The sequence below is a fragment of the Leuresthes tenuis genome, unplaced genomic scaffold, assembly GCF_036924035.1.
Source record: "Leuresthes tenuis unplaced genomic scaffold, fLeuTen1.0.hap1 SCAF_1, whole genome shotgun sequence".
Classification (NCBI taxonomy): domain Eukaryota; kingdom Metazoa; phylum Chordata; class Actinopteri; order Atheriniformes; family Atherinopsidae; genus Leuresthes; species Leuresthes tenuis.
Genome location: NW_027325355.1, coordinates 649,953 through 664,470, shown reverse-complemented (window position 1 = coordinate 664,470; position 14,518 = coordinate 649,953). Strand labels below are relative to the sequence as shown.

The following is a 14,518-nucleotide window of genomic DNA, read 5'->3' as shown; positions in this document are numbered from 1 at the left end:
CATCTTCAGCAGCTGCTGCTTCTTTGTTGGCAGACACGAAGTGATCTGAGAGTCTCAGTTTCAGCTGCAGAGAATAATCACATCAGGGAAGAAGATGTGCCCACTACAAGTCAGCCTTTCTCTGCAATTATCTGGTTACATAGAAGAAGTGTATGATTCCAGTACCTATATAATGCACATTTGTCACAGCTATTGTTGCTTACGGCCGCACCACCCTGAATATGCCCGACCTCGTCTGATCTTGGAAGCCAAGGAGGGTTGGGCGTGGTTAGTACTTGGATGGAAGACCTCTTGGGAATACCAGGTGCTGTAAGCTTTTTCTCTTCTCTCTACCACCTGCATGTCTTTTGTTGCAACGTCTGATCACCCTGTGACACATGAGGAAGTTGGTCATCTTCAGCTGCTGCTGCTTTGTTGGCTGACACGAAGTGATCTGAGAGTCTCAGTTTCAGTTGCAGAGAATGATCACATCAGAGAAGATGATATGCCCGCTACACATCAGCCTTTCTCTGCAATTATCTGGGTGCATAGAGGAACCGTATGATTCCAGTACCTATATAATGCACATTTGTCAGAGACATTGTTGCTTACGGCCACACAACCCTGAACATGCCCGACCTCGTCTGATCTCGGAAGCCAAGCAGGGTTGGGCCTGGTTTGTACTTGGATGGAAGACCTCTTCGGAATACCAGGTGCTGTAAGCTTTTTCTCTTCTCTCTACCACCTGCATGTCTTTTGTTGCAACGTCTGATCACCCTGTGACACATGAGGAAGTTGGTCATCTTCAGCTGCTGCTGCTTTGTTGGCTGACACGAAGTGATCTGAGAGTCTCAGTTTCAGTTGCAGAGAATGATCACATCAGAGAAGATGATATGCCCGCTACACATCAGCCTTTCTCTGCAATTATCTGGGTGCATAGAGGAACCGTATGATTCCAGTACCTATATAATGCACATTTGTCAGAGACATTGTTGCTTACGGCCACACAACCCGGAACATGCCCGACCTCGTCTGATCTCGGAAGCCAAGCAGGGTTGGGCCTGGTTTGTACTTGGATGGAAGACCTCTTCGGAATACCAGGTGTTGTAAGCTTTTTCTCTTCTCTCTACCACCTGCATGTCTTTTGTTGCAATGTCTGATCACCCTGTGACACATGAGGAAGTTGGTCATCTTCAGCTTCTGCTGCTTTGTTGGCAGACACAAAGTGATCTGAGAGTCTCAGTTTCAGCTCGAGAGAATAATCACGTCAGGGAAGAAGATGTGCCCACTACTTATCAGCCTTTCTCGGCAATTATCTGGTTGCATAGAGGAACCGTATGATTCCAGTACCTATATAATGCACATTTGTCAGAGACATTGTTGCTTACGGCCACACCACCCTGAACATGCCCGACCTCGTCTGATCTCGGAAGCCAAGCAGGGTTGAGCCTGCTTAGTACTTGGATGGGAGACTACTTGGGAATACCAGGTGCTGTAAGCTTCTTCTCTTCTCTCTACCACCTGCATGTCTTTTGTTGCAACGTCTGATCATCCTGTGACACATGAGGAAGTTGGTCATCTTCAGCAGCTGCTGCTTCTTTGTTGTTAGACACGAAGTGATCTGAGAGTCTCAGTTTCAGCTGCAGAGAATAATCACATCAGGGAAGAAGATGTTCCCACTACAAGTCAGCCTTTCTCTGCAATTATCTGGTTACATAGAAGAAGTGTATGATTCCAGTACCTATATAATGCACATTTGTCACAGCTATTGTTGCTTACGGCCGCACCACCCTGAATATGCCCGACCTCGTCTGATCTTGGAAGCCAAGGAGGGTTGGGCCTGGTTAGTACTTGGATGGAAGACCTCTTGGGAATACCAGGTGCTGTAAGCTTTTTCTCTTCTCTCTACCACCTGCATGTCTTTTGTTGCAACGTCTGATCACCCTGTGACACATGAGGAAGTTGGTCATCTTCAGCTGCTGCTGCTTTGTTGGCAGACACGAAGTGATCTGAGAGTCTCAGTTTCAGCTGCAGAGAATGATCACATCAGGGAAGAAGATGTGCCCATAACAAGTGAGCCTTTCTCGGAAATTATCTGGTTACATAGAGGAAGTGTATGATTCCAGTACTTATATAATGCACATTTGTCACAGAAATTGTTCCTTACGGCCACACCACCCTGAATATGCCCGACCTCGTCTGATCTCGGAAGCTAAGGAGGGTTGGGCCTGGTTAGTACTTCAATGGGAGACTGCTTGGGAATACCAGGTGCTGTCAGCGTTTTCTCTTCTCTCTACAACCTGCATGTCTTTTGTTGCAACGTCTGATCACCCTGTGACACATGAGGAAGTTGGTCATCTTCAGCTGCTGCTGCTTTGTTGGAAGACACGAAGTGATCTGAGAGTCTCAGTTTCAGCTGAAGAGAATAATCACGTCAGGGAAGATGATGTGCCCACTACACATCAGCCTTTCTCAGCAATTATCTGGTTACATAGAGGAACCGTATGATTCCTGTACTTATATAATGCACATTTGTCACAGACATTGTTGCTTACGGCCACACCACCCTCAATATGCCTGACCTCGTCTGATCTCGGAAGCCAAGCAGGGTTGGTTCTGGTTAGTACTTGGGTGGGAGACCGCTTGAAAATACCATTTGCTGTAAGCTTTTTCTCTTCTCTCTACAACCTGCATGTCTTTTGTTGCAACGTCTGATCACCCTGTGACACATGAGGAAGTTGATCATCTTCAGCTGCTGCTGCTGCTTTGTTGGCAGACATGAAGTGATCTGAGAGTCTCAGTTTCAGCTCCAGAGAATAATCACATCAAGGAGGAAGATGTGCCCACTAAGAGTCAGCCTTTCTCGGCAATTATCTGGTTACATAGAGGAAGTGTATGATTCCAGTACCTATATAATACACATTTGTACCAGATATTGTTGCTTACAGCCACACCACCCTGAATAAGCTCGACCTCGTCTGATCTCGGAAGCCAAGCAGGGTTGGGCCTGGTTAGTTCTTGAATGGGAGACTGCTTGCGAATACCAGGTGCTGTAAGCTTTTTCTCTTCTCTCTACAACCTGCATGTCTTTTGTTGCAATGTCTGATCACCCTGTGACACATGAGGAAGTTGGTCATCTTCAGCTTCTGCTGCTTTGTTGGCAGACACGAAGTGATCTGAGAGTCTCAGTTTCAGCTGAAGAGAATGATCACATCAAGAAGGAAGATGTAACCACTAAGAGTCAGCCTTTCTCGGCAATTATCTGGTTACATAGAGGAAGTGTATGATTCCAGTACCTATATAATACACATTTGTCACAGAGATTGTCGCTTACGGCCACACCACCCTGAATATAATATGCCCGACCTCGTCTGATCTCGGAAGCCAAGCAGGGTTGTGCCTGGTTAGTACTTGGGTGGGAGACTGCTTGGGAATACCAGGTGCTGTAAGCTTTTTCTCTTCTCTCTACCACCTGCATGTCTTTTGTTGTAACATCTGATCACCCTGTGACACATGAGGAAGTTGGTCATCTTCAGCTGCTGCTGCTTTGTTGGCAGACACAAAGTGATCTGAGAGTCTCAGTTTCAGCTGCAGAGAATAATCACATCAGGGAAGAAGATGTGCCCATAACAAGTCAGCCTTTCTCGGCAATTATCTGGTTGCATAGAGGAACCGTATGATTCCAGTACCTATATAATGCACATTTGTCACAGACATTGTTGCTTACGGCCACACCACCCTGAACATGCCCGAGCTCGTCTGATCTTGGAAGCCAAGCAGGGTTGGGCCTTGTTAGTACTTGAATTGGAGACAACTTGGGAATACCAGGTGCTGTAAGCTTTTTCTCTTCTCTCAACCACCTGCATGTATTTTGTTGCAACGTCTGACCACCCTGTGACACATGAGGAAGTTGGTCATCTTCAGCTGCTGCTGCTTTGTTGGCAGACATGAAGTGATCTGAGAGTCTCAGTTTCAGTTGCAGAGAATGATCACATCAGAGAAGATGATTTACCCGCTACACATCAGCCTTTCTCGGCAATTATCTGGTTGCATAGAGGAACCGTATGATTCCAGTACCTATATAATGCACATTTGTCAGAGACATTGCTGCTTACGGCCACACCACCCGGAACATGCCTAACCTCGTCTGATCTTGGAAGCCAAGCAGGGTTGGGCCTGGTTAGTACTTGCATGGGAGACCACTTGGGAATACCAGGTGCTGTAAGCTTCTTCTCTACTCTCTACCACCTTCATGTCTTTTGTGGCAACGTCTGATCCTCCTGTGACACATGAGGAAGTTGGTCATCTTCAGCTGCTGCTGCGTCTTTGTTGGCAGACACGAAGTGATCTGAGAGTGTCAATTTCAGCTGCAGAGAATAATCACATCAGGCAAGAAGATGTGCCCACTACAAGTCAGCCTTTCTCGGCAATTATCTGGTTACATAGAGGAAGTGTATGATTCCATTGCCTATATAATGCACATTTGTCACAGATATTGTTGCTTACGGCCACACCACCCTGAATAAGCCCGACCTTGTCTGATCTTGGAAGTCAAGCAGGTTTGGGCCTCGTTAGTACTTGGATGGGAGACTGCTTGGGAATACCAGGTGCTGTAAGCTTTTTCTCTTCTCTCTACCACCTGCATGTCTTTTGTTGCAACGTCTGATCACCCTGTGACACATGAGGAAGTTGGTCATCTTCAGCTGCTGCTGCTTTGTTGGCAGACACAAAGTGATCTGAGAGTCTCATTTTCAGCTGGAGAGAATTATCACGTCAGGGAAGAAGATGTGCCCACTACATATCAGCCTTTCTCGGCAATTATCTGGTTACATAGAGGAAGTGTATGATTCCATTGCCTATATAGTGCACATTTGTCACAGAGATTGTTACTTACGGACAAACCACCCTGAATATGTCTGACCTTGTCTGATCTCGGAAGCCAAGGAGGGCTGGTTCTGGTTAGTACTTTGATGGGACACCGCTTGGGAATACCAGGTGCTGTAAGCTTTTTCTCTTCTCTCTACCACCTACATGTCTTTTGTTGCAATGTCTGATCGCCCTGTGACACATGAGGAAGTTGGTCATCTTCAGCTGCTGCTGCTTTGTTAGCAGACACGAAGTGATCTGAGAGTCTCAGTTTCAGCTGCAGAGAATAATCACATCAAGGAAGAAGATGTGCCCACAACAAGTTAGCCTTTCTCTGCAATTATCTGGTTACATAGAGGAACTGTATTATTCCAGTACCTATATAATGCACATTTTTCACAGACATTGTTACTTACGGCCACACCACCCTGAATATGCCCGACCTCGACTGATCTCGGAACCCAAGCAGGGTTGGGCCTGGTTAGTACTTGAATGGGAGACCCCTTGGGAATGCCAAGTGCTGTAAGCTTTTTCTCTTCTCTCTACCACCTGCATGTATTTTGTTGCAAGGTCTGATCGCCCTGTGACACATGAGGAAGTTGGTCATCTTCAGCTGCTGCTGCTTTGTTGGCAGACACGAAGTGATCTGAGAGTCTCATTTTCAGCTGGAGAGAATAATCACGTCAGGGAAGAAGATGTGTCCACTATTTATCAGCCTTTCTCTGCAATTATCTGGTTATATAGAGGAAACGTATGATTCCAGTACCTATACAATTTACATTTGTCAGAGACATTGTTGCTTACGGCCACACCACCCTGAATATGCCCGAGCTCGTCTGATCTCGAAAGCCAAGCAGGGTTGTGCCTGGTTAGTACTTGGATGGGAGACCGCTTGGGATTATCAGGTGCTGTAAGCTTTTTCTCTTCTCTCAACCACCTGCATGTCTTTTGTTGCAACGTCTGATCACCCTGTGACACATGAGGAAGTTGGTCATCTTCATTTTCTGCTGCTTTGTTGGCAGACACGAAGTGATCTTAAAGTCTCATTTTCAGCTGGAGAAAATTATCACGTCAGGGAACAAGATGTGCCCACTACATATCAGCCTTTCTTGGCAATTATATGGTTGCATAGAGGAACCGTATGATTCCAGTACCTATATAATGCACATTTGTCACAAACATTGTTACTTACGGCCACACCACCCGGAATATGCCCAACCTCGTCTGATCTTGGAAGCCAAGCAGGGTTGGGCCTGGTTAGTACTTGGATGGGAGACCGCTTGGGAATACCAGGTGCTGTAAGCTTTTTCTCTTCTCTCAACCACCTGCATGTCTTTTGTTGCAACGTCTGATCACCCTGTGACACATGAGGAAGTTGGTCATCTTCAGCTGCTGCTGCTTTGTTGGCAGACATGAAGTGATCTGAGAGTCTCAGTTTCAGTTGCAGAGAATGATCACATCAGAGAAGATGATTTACCCGCTACACATCAGCCTTTCTCGGCAATTATCTGGTTGCATAGAGGAACCGTATGATTCCAGTACCTATATAATGCACATTTGTCAGAGACATTGCTGCTTACGGCCACACCACCCGGAACATGCCTGACCTCGTCTGATCTTGGAAGCCAAGCAGGGTTGGGCCTGGTTAGTACTTGCATAGGAGACCACTTGGGAATACCAGGTGCTGTAAGCTTCTTCTCTACTCTCTACCACCTTCATGTCTTTTGTGGCAACGTCTGATCCTCCTGTGACACATGAGGAAGTTGGTCATCTTCAGCTGCTTTTGCGTCTTTGTTGGCAGACACGAAGTGATCTGAGAGTGTCAATTTCAGCTGCAGAGAATAATCACATCAGGGAAGAAGATGTGCCCACTACAAGTCAGCCTTTCTCGGCAATTATCTGGTTACATAGAGGAAGTGTATGATTCCATTGCCTATATAATGCACATTTGTTACAGATATTGTTGCTTACGGCCACACCACCCTGAATAAGCCCGACCTTGTCTGATCTTGGAAGTCAAGCAGGTTTGGGCCTCGTTAGTACTTGGATGGGAGACTGCTTGGGAATACCAGGTGCTGTAAGCTTTTTCTCTTCTCTCTACCACCTGCATGTCTTTTGTTGCAACGTCTGATCACCCTGTGACACATGAGGAAGTTGGTCATCTTCAGCTGCTGCTGCTTTGTTGGCAGACACAAAGTGATCTGAGAGTCTCATTTTCAGCTGGAGAGAATTATCACGTCAGGGAAGAAGATGTGCCCACTACATATCAGCCTTTCTCGGCAATTATCTGGTTACATAGAGGAAGTGTATGATTCCATTGCCTATATAGTGCACATTTGTCACAGAGATTGTTACTTACGGACAAACCACCCTGAATATGTCTGACCTTGTCTGATCTCGGAAGCCAAGGAGGGCTGGTTCTGGTTAGTACTTTGATGGGACACCGCTTGGGAATACCAGGTGCTGTAAGCTTTTTCTCTTCTCTCTACCACCTACATGTCTTTTGTTGCAATGTCTGATCGCCCTGTGACACATGAGGAAGTTGGTCATCTTCAGCTGCTGCTGCTTTGTTAGCAGACACGAAGTGATCTGAGAGTCTCATTTTCAGCTGCAGAGAATAATCACATCAAGGAAGAAGATGTGCCCACAACAAGTTAGCCTTTCTCTGCAATTATCTGGTTACATAGAGGAACTGTATTATTCCAGTACCTATATAATGCACATTTTTCACAGACATTGTTACTTACGGCCACACCACCCTGAATATGCCCGACCTCGACTGATCTCGGAACCCAAGCAGGGTTGGGCCTGGTTAGTACTTGAATGGGAGACCCCTTGGGAATGCCAGGTGCTGTAAGCTTTTTCTCTTCTCTCTACCACCTGCATGTATTTTGTTGCAAGGTCTGATCGCCCTGTGACACATGAGGAAGTTGGTCATCTTCAGCTGCTGCTGCTTTGTTGGCAGACACGAAGTGATCTGAGAGTCTCATTTTCAGCTGGAGAGAATAATCACGTCAGGGAAGAAGATGTGTCCACTATTTATCAGCCTTTCTCTGCAATTATCTGGTTATATAGAGGAAACGTATGATTCCAGTACCTATACAATTTACATTTGTCAGAGACATTGTTGCTTACGGCCACACCACCCTGAATATGCCCGACCTCGTCTGATCTCGAAAGTCAAGCAGGGTTGTGCCTGGTTAGTACTTGGATGGGAGACCGCTTGGGATTATCAGGTGCTGTAAGCTTTTTCTCTTCTCTCAACCACCTGCATGTCTTTTGTTGCAACGTCTGATCACCCTGTGACACATGAGGAAGTTGGTCATCTTCATTTTCTGCTGCTTTGTTGGCAGACACGAAGTGATCTTAAAGTCTCATTTTCAGCTGGAGAAAATTATCACGTCAGGGAACAAGATGTGCCCACTACATATCAGCCTTTCTTGGCAATTATATGGTTGCATAGAGGAACCGTATGATTCCAGTACCTATATAATGCACATTTGTCACAAACATTGTTACTTACGGCCACACCACCCGGAATATGCCCAACCTCGTCTGATCTTGGAAGCCAAGCAGGGTTGGGCCTGGTTAGTACTTGGATGGGAGACCGCTTGGGAATACCAGGTGCTCTAAGCTTTTTCTCTTCTCTCAACCACCTGCATGTCTTTTGTTGCAACGTCTGATCACCCTGTGACACATGAGGAAGTTGGTCATCTTCAGCTGCTGCTGCTTTGTTGGCAGACATGAAGTGATCTGAGAGTCTCAGTTTCAGTTGCAGAGAATGATCACATCAGAGAAGATGATTTACCCGCTACACATCAGCCTTTCTCGGCAATTATCTGGTTGCATAGAGGAACCGTATGATTCCAGTACCTATATAATGCACATTTGTCAGAGACATTGCTGCTTACGGCCACACCACCCGGAACATGCCTGACCTCGTCTGATCTTGGAAGCCAAGCAGGGTTGGGCCTGGTTAGTACTTGCATAGGAGACCACTTGGGAATACCAGGTGCTGTAAGCTTCTTCTCTACTCTCTACCACCTTCATGTCTTTTGTGGCAACGTCTGATCCTCCTGTGACACATGAGGAAGTTGGTCATCTTCAGCTGCTTTTGCGTCTTTGTTGGCAGACACGAAGTGATCTGAGAGTGTCAATTTCAGCTGCAGAGAATAATCACATCAGGGAAGAAGATGTGCCCACTACAAGTCAGCCTTTCTGGGCAATTATCTGGTTACATAGAGGAAGTGTATGATTCCAGTACCTATATAATGCACATTTGTCACAGATATTGTTGCTTACGGCCACACCACCCTGAATAAGCCCGACCTTGTCTGATCTTGGAAGTCAAGCAGGTTTGGGCCTGGTTAGTACTTGGATGGAAGACTGCTTGGGAATACCAGGTGCTGTAAGCTTTTTCTCTTCTCTCTACCACCTGCATGTCTTTTGTTGCAACGTCTGATCACCCTGTGACACATGAGGAAGTTGGTCATCTTCAGCTGCTGCTGCTTTGTTGGCAGACACAAAGTGATCTGAGAGTCTCATTTTCAGCTGGAGAGAATTATCACGTCAGGGAAGAAGATGTGCCCACTACATATCAGCCTTTCTCGGCAATTATCTGGTTACATAGAGGAAGTGTATGATTCCATTGCCTATATAATGCACATTTGTCACAGAGATTGTTACTTACGGACAAACCACCCTGAATATGTCTGACCTTGTCTGATCTCGGAAGCCAAGGAGGGCTGGTTCTGGTTAGTACTTTGATGGGACACCGCTTGGGAATACCAGGTGATGTAATCTTTTTCTCTTCTCTCTACCACCTGCATGTATTTTGTTGCAACGTCTGATCGCCCTGTGACACATGAGGAAGTTGGTCATCTTCAGCTGCTGCTGCTTTGTTGGCAGACACGAAGTGATCTGAGAGTCTCATTTTCAGCTGGAGAGAATAATCACGTCAGGGAAGAAGATGTGTCCACTATTTATCAGCCTTTCTCTGCAATTATCTGGTTATATAGAGGAAACGTATGATTCCAGTACCTATACAATTTACATTTGTCAGAGACATTGTTGCTTACGGCCACACCACCCTGAATATGCCCGACCTCGTCTGATCTCGAAAGCCAAGCAGGGTTGTGCCTGGTTAGTACTTGGATGGGAGACCGCTTGGGATTATCAGGTGCTGTAAGCTTTTTCTCTTCTCTCAACCACCTGCATGTCTTTTGTTGCAACGTCTGATCACCCTGTGACACATGAGGAAGTTGGTCATCTTCATTTTCTGCTGCTTTGTTGGCAGACACGAAGTGATCTTAAAGTCTCATTTTCAGCTGGAGAAAATTATCACGTCAGGGAACAAGATGTGCCCACTACATATCAGCCTTTCTTGGCAATTATATGGTTGCATAGAGGAACCGTATGATTCCAGTACCTATATAATGCACATTTGTCACAAACATTGTTACCTACGGCCACACCACCCGGAATATGCCCAACCTCGTCTGATCTTGGAAGCCAAGCAGGGTTGGGCCTGGTTAGTACTTGGATGGGAGACCGCTTGGGAATACCAGGTGCTGTAAGCTTTTTCTCTTCTCTCAACCACCTGCATGTCTTTTGTTGCAACGTCTGATCACCCTGTGACACATGAGGAAGTTGGTCATCTTCAGCTGCTGCTGCTTTGTTGGCAGACACGAAGTGATCTTAGAGTCTCATTTTCAGCTGGAGAAAATTATCACGTCAGGGAACAAGATGTGCCCACTATATATCAGCCTTTTTCGGCAATTATCTTGTTACATAGAGGAACCATATGATTCCATTGCCTATATAATGCACATTTGTCACAGAGATTGTTGCTTACGGCCAAACCACCCTGAATATGTCTGACCTCGTTTGATCTCAGAAGCCAAGGAGGGTTGGGCCTGGTTAGTACTTTGATGAGAGACCGCTTGGGAATACCAGGTGCTGTAAGCTTTTTCTCTTCTCTCTACCACCTGCATGTCTTTTGTTGCAACGTCTGATCGCCCTGTGACACATGAGGAAGTTGGTCATCTTCAGCTGCTGCTGCTTTGTTGGCAGACACAAAGTGATCTGAGAGTCTCAGTTTCAGTTGCAGAGAATGATCACATCAGAGAAGATGATTTACCCGCTACACATCAGCTTTTCTCGGCAATTATCTGGTTGCATAGAGGAACCGTATGATTCCAGTACCTATATAATGCACATTTGTCAGAGACATTGCTGCTTACGGCCACACCACCCGGAACATGCCTGACCTCGTCTGATCTCGGAAGCCAAGCAGGGTTGGGCCTGGTTAGTACTTGGATGGGAGACCGCTTGGGATTATCAGGTGATGTAAGCTTTTTCTCTTCTCTCAACCACCTGCATGTCTTTTGTTGCAACGTCTGATCACCCTGTGACACATGAGGAAGTTGGTCATCTTCAGCTGCTGCTGCTTTGTTGGCAGACACAAAGTGATCTGAGAGTCTCAGTTTCAGCTGGAGAGAATTATCACGTCAGGGAAGAAGATGTGCCCACTACATATCAGCCTTTCTCGGCAATTATCTGGTTACATAGAGGAAGTGTATGATTCCATTGCCTATATAATGCACATTTGTCACAGAGATTGTTACTTACGGACAAACCACCCTGAATATGTCTGACCTTGTCTGATCTCGGAAGCCAAGGAGGGCTGGTTCTGGTTAGTACTTTGATGGGACACCGCTTGGGAATACCAGGTGATGTAATCTTTTTCTCTTCTCTCTACCACCTGCATGTATTTTGTTGCAACGTCTGATCGCCCTGTGACACATGAGGAAGTTGGTCATCTTCAGCTGCTGCTGCTTTGTTGGCAGACACGAAGTGATCTGAGAGTCTCATTTTCAGCTGGAGAGAATAATCACGTCAGGGAAGAAGATGTGTCCACTATTTATCAGCCTTTCTCTGCAATTATCTGGTTATATAGAGGAAACGTATGATTCCAGTACCTATACAATTTACATTTGTCAGAGACATTGTTGCTTACGGCCACACCACCCTGAATATGCCCGACCTCGTCTGATCTCGAAAGCCAAGCAGGGTTGTGCCTGGTTAGTACTTGGATGGGAGACCGCTTGGGATTATCAGGTGCTGTAAGCTTTTTCTCTTCTCTCAACCACCTGCATGTCTTTTGTTGCAACGTCTGATCACCCTGTGACACATGAGGAAGTTGGTCATCTTCATTTTCTGCTGCTTTGTTGGCAGACACGAAGTGATCTTAAAGTCTCATTTTCAGCTGGAGAAAATTATCACGTCAGGGAACAAGATGTGCCCACTACATATCAGCCTTTCTTGGCAATTATATGGTTGCATAGAGGAACCGTATGATTCCAGTACCTATATAATGCACATTTGTCACAAACATTGTTACTTACGACCACACCACCCGGAATATGCCCAACCTCGTCTGATCTTGGAAGCCAAGCAGGGTTGGGCCTGGTTAGTACTTGGATGGGAGACAGCTTGGGAATACCAGGTGCTGTAAGCTTTTTCTCTTCTCTCAACCACCTGCATGTCTTTTGTTGCAACGTCTGATCACCCTGTGACACATGAGGAAGTTGGTCATCTTCAGCTGCTGCTGCTTTGTTGGCAGACACGAAGTGATCTTAGAGTCTCATTTTCAGCTGGAGAAAATTATCACGTCAGGGAACAAGATGTGCCCACTATATATCAGCCTTTTTCGGCAATTATCTTGTTACATAGAGGAACCATATGATTCCATTGCCTATATAATGCACATTTGTCACAGAGATTGTTGCTTACGGCCAAACCACCCTGAATATGTCTGACCTCGTTTGATCTCAGAAGCCAAGGAGGGTTGGGCCTGGTTAGTACTTTGATGAGAGACCGCTTGGGAATACCAGGTGCTGTAAGCTTTTTCTCTTCTCTCTACCACCTGCATGTCTTTTGTTGCAACGTCTGATCGCCCTGTGACACATGAGGAAGTTGGTCATCTTCAGCTGCTGCTGCTTTGTTGGCAGACACAAAGTGATCTGAGAGTCTCAGTTTCAGTTGCAGAGAATGATCACATCAGAGAAGATGATTTACCCGCTACACATCAGCTTTTCTCGGCAATTATCTGGTTGCATAGAGGAACCGTATGATTCCAGTACCTATATAATGCACATTTGTCAGAGACATTGCTGCTTACGGCCACACCACCCGGAACATGCCTGACCTCGTCTGATCTCGGAAGCCAAGCAGGGTTGGGCCTGGTTAGTACTTGGATGGGAGACCGCTTGGGATTATCAGGTGATGTAAGCTTTTTCTCTTCTCTCAACCACCTGCATGTCTTTTGTTGCAACGTCTGATCACCCTGTGACACATGAGGAAGTTGGTCATCTTCATTTTCTGCTGCTTTGTTGGCAGACACGAAGTGATCTTAGAGTCTCATTTTCAGCTGGAGAAAATGATCACGTCAGGGAACAAGATGTGCCCACTACATATCAGCCTTTCTTGGCAATTATATGGTTGCATAGAGGAACCGTATGATTCCAGTACCTATATAATGCACATTTGTCACAGACATTGTTACTTACGGCCACACCACCCTGAATATGCCCAACCTCGTCTGATCTTGGAAGCCAAGCACGGTTGGGCCTGGTTAGTACTTGGATGGGAGACCGCTTGGGAATACCAGGTGCTGTAAGCTTTTTCTCTTCTCTCAACCACCTGCATGTCTTTTGTTGCAACGTCTGATCACCCTGTGACACATGAGGAAGTTGGTCATCTTCAGCTGCTGCTGCTTTGTTGGCAGACACGAAGTGATCTTAGAGTCTCATTTTCAGCTGGAGAAAATTATCACGTCAGGGAACAAGATGTGCCCACTATATATCAGCCTTTTTTTGGCAATTATCTTGTTACATAGAGGAACCATATGATTCCATTGCCTATATAATGCACATTTGTCACAGAGATTGTTGCTTACGGCCAAACCACCCTGAATATGTCTGACCTCGTCTGATCTCAGAAGCCAAGGAGGGTTGGACCTGGTTAGTACTTTGATGAGAGACTGCTTGGGAATACCAGGTGCTGTAAGCGTTTTCTCTTCTCTCTACAACCTGCATGTCTTTTGTTGCAACGTCTGATCACCCTGTGACACATGAGGAAGTTGGTCATCTTCAGCTGCTGCTGCTTTGTTGGAAGACACGAAGTGATCTGAGAGTCTCAGTTTCAGCTGAAGAGAATAATCACGTCAGGGAAGAAGATGTGCCCACTACACATCAGCCTTTCTCAGCAATTATCTGGTTACATAGAGGAACCGTATGATTCCTGTACTAATATAATGCACTTTTGTCAGACACATTGTTGCTTACGGCCACACCACCCTGAACATACCCGCCCTCGTCTGATCTCGGAAGCCAAGCAGCGTTGAGCCTGCTTAGTACTTGGATGGGAGACTGCTTGGGAATACCAGGTGCTGTAAGTGTTTTCTCTTCTCTCTACAACCTGCATGTCTTTTGTTGCAACATCTGATCACCCTGTGACACATGAGGAAGTTGGTCATCTTCAGCTGCTCCTGCTTTGTTGGCTGACACAAAGTGATCTGAGAGTCTCAGTTTCAGTTGCAGAGAATGATCACATCAGAGAAGATGATTTGCCCGCTACACATCAGCCTTTCTCGGCAATTATCTGGTTGCAT

General features: G+C 46.0%; 2 non-coding genes and 31 pseudogenes across 2 annotated transcripts; all 33 read left to right on the top strand.

The window, feature by feature from the left end:
- Window positions 1–197: 197 nt before the first annotated feature.
- Window positions 198–316, top strand: LOC140289433 (5S ribosomal RNA; annotated as a pseudogene).
- A 269-nt stretch (window positions 317–585) lies between these two features.
- LOC140312435 (5S ribosomal RNA) lies at window positions 586–704 on the top strand (annotated as a pseudogene).
- Window positions 705–973: 269 nt separating this feature from the next.
- LOC140291073 (5S ribosomal RNA) lies at window positions 974–1,092 on the top strand (annotated as a pseudogene).
- A 269-nt stretch (window positions 1,093–1,361) lies between these two features.
- On the top strand, window positions 1,362–1,480 carry LOC140301173 (5S ribosomal RNA; annotated as a pseudogene).
- Window positions 1,481–1,752: 272 nt separating this feature from the next.
- Window positions 1,753–1,871, top strand: LOC140311478 (5S ribosomal RNA; annotated as a pseudogene).
- A 269-nt stretch (window positions 1,872–2,140) lies between these two features.
- On the top strand, window positions 2,141–2,259 carry LOC140283374 (5S ribosomal RNA; annotated as a pseudogene).
- Window positions 2,260–2,528: 269 nt separating this feature from the next.
- Window positions 2,529–2,647, top strand: LOC140295392 (5S ribosomal RNA; annotated as a pseudogene).
- Window positions 2,648–2,919: 272 nt separating this feature from the next.
- On the top strand, window positions 2,920–3,038 carry LOC140277028 (5S ribosomal RNA; annotated as a pseudogene).
- A 269-nt stretch (window positions 3,039–3,307) lies between these two features.
- Window positions 3,308–3,431, top strand: LOC140268353 (5S ribosomal RNA; annotated as a pseudogene).
- A 269-nt stretch (window positions 3,432–3,700) lies between these two features.
- On the top strand, window positions 3,701–3,819 carry LOC140313843 (5S ribosomal RNA; annotated as a pseudogene).
- A 269-nt stretch (window positions 3,820–4,088) lies between these two features.
- LOC140300796 (5S ribosomal RNA) lies at window positions 4,089–4,207 on the top strand (annotated as a pseudogene).
- Window positions 4,208–4,479: 272 nt separating this feature from the next.
- Window positions 4,480–4,598, top strand: LOC140293155 (5S ribosomal RNA; annotated as a pseudogene).
- Window positions 4,599–5,255: 657 nt separating this feature from the next.
- LOC140285201 (5S ribosomal RNA) lies at window positions 5,256–5,374 on the top strand (annotated as a pseudogene).
- A 269-nt stretch (window positions 5,375–5,643) lies between these two features.
- LOC140277975 (5S ribosomal RNA) lies at window positions 5,644–5,762 on the top strand (annotated as a pseudogene).
- Window positions 5,763–6,031: 269 nt separating this feature from the next.
- Window positions 6,032–6,150, top strand: LOC140298945 (5S ribosomal RNA). Its single transcript, XR_011914539.1, has one exon. It is a non-coding gene; the product is annotated as a 5S ribosomal RNA (ribosomal RNA).
- A 269-nt stretch (window positions 6,151–6,419) lies between these two features.
- Window positions 6,420–6,538, top strand: LOC140278348 (5S ribosomal RNA; annotated as a pseudogene).
- Window positions 6,539–6,810: 272 nt separating this feature from the next.
- LOC140293154 (5S ribosomal RNA) lies at window positions 6,811–6,929 on the top strand (annotated as a pseudogene).
- A 657-nt stretch (window positions 6,930–7,586) lies between these two features.
- On the top strand, window positions 7,587–7,705 carry LOC140307292 (5S ribosomal RNA; annotated as a pseudogene).
- A 269-nt stretch (window positions 7,706–7,974) lies between these two features.
- On the top strand, window positions 7,975–8,093 carry LOC140315663 (5S ribosomal RNA; annotated as a pseudogene).
- Window positions 8,094–8,362: 269 nt separating this feature from the next.
- Window positions 8,363–8,481, top strand: LOC140319687 (5S ribosomal RNA; annotated as a pseudogene).
- Window positions 8,482–8,750: 269 nt separating this feature from the next.
- Window positions 8,751–8,869, top strand: LOC140278341 (5S ribosomal RNA; annotated as a pseudogene).
- Window positions 8,870–9,141: 272 nt separating this feature from the next.
- Window positions 9,142–9,260, top strand: LOC140289267 (5S ribosomal RNA; annotated as a pseudogene).
- Window positions 9,261–9,917: 657 nt separating this feature from the next.
- LOC140271797 (5S ribosomal RNA) lies at window positions 9,918–10,036 on the top strand (annotated as a pseudogene).
- A 269-nt stretch (window positions 10,037–10,305) lies between these two features.
- On the top strand, window positions 10,306–10,424 carry LOC140302830 (5S ribosomal RNA; annotated as a pseudogene).
- A 269-nt stretch (window positions 10,425–10,693) lies between these two features.
- On the top strand, window positions 10,694–10,812 carry LOC140273333 (5S ribosomal RNA; annotated as a pseudogene).
- A 269-nt stretch (window positions 10,813–11,081) lies between these two features.
- On the top strand, window positions 11,082–11,200 carry LOC140288716 (5S ribosomal RNA; annotated as a pseudogene).
- A 657-nt stretch (window positions 11,201–11,857) lies between these two features.
- LOC140271792 (5S ribosomal RNA) lies at window positions 11,858–11,976 on the top strand (annotated as a pseudogene).
- A 269-nt stretch (window positions 11,977–12,245) lies between these two features.
- LOC140289761 (5S ribosomal RNA) lies at window positions 12,246–12,364 on the top strand (annotated as a pseudogene).
- A 269-nt stretch (window positions 12,365–12,633) lies between these two features.
- Window positions 12,634–12,752, top strand: LOC140273327 (5S ribosomal RNA; annotated as a pseudogene).
- Window positions 12,753–13,021: 269 nt separating this feature from the next.
- On the top strand, window positions 13,022–13,140 carry LOC140288715 (5S ribosomal RNA; annotated as a pseudogene).
- Window positions 13,141–13,409: 269 nt separating this feature from the next.
- On the top strand, window positions 13,410–13,528 carry LOC140298798 (5S ribosomal RNA). The gene has a single exon (XR_011914406.1). It is a non-coding gene; the product is annotated as a 5S ribosomal RNA (ribosomal RNA).
- A 270-nt stretch (window positions 13,529–13,798) lies between these two features.
- LOC140292739 (5S ribosomal RNA) lies at window positions 13,799–13,917 on the top strand (annotated as a pseudogene).
- A 269-nt stretch (window positions 13,918–14,186) lies between these two features.
- On the top strand, window positions 14,187–14,305 carry LOC140294557 (5S ribosomal RNA; annotated as a pseudogene).
- The last annotated feature ends 213 nt before the right edge of the window (window positions 14,306–14,518 follow it).